We start from the raw sequence: 204 nt of genomic DNA on the forward strand, positions 1-204 counted from the left end.
CCGCGTTGCCCCTAGTCCCAGTTTTTTCATTTCCTAAATTTCTTATTTTTGTCCTCACAAGTGGCCCTGTGTGGTACGAAGCTTTGGCACAGATGGCCTCCCCAGGGTCGTGCGCTGGGGGTGGGGGAAAGCGGTGACTTGCCAGCCCTGAGCGCCCGGAGGGCTGCAGCTCCTCGCGTGGCTGGGGGTGGGGCTCTGACTGGC

The sequence above is a fragment of the Suricata suricatta genome, chromosome 14, assembly GCF_006229205.1.
Source record: "Suricata suricatta isolate VVHF042 chromosome 14, meerkat_22Aug2017_6uvM2_HiC, whole genome shotgun sequence".
NCBI classification, from domain to species: Eukaryota; Metazoa; Chordata; class Mammalia; order Carnivora; family Herpestidae; genus Suricata; species Suricata suricatta.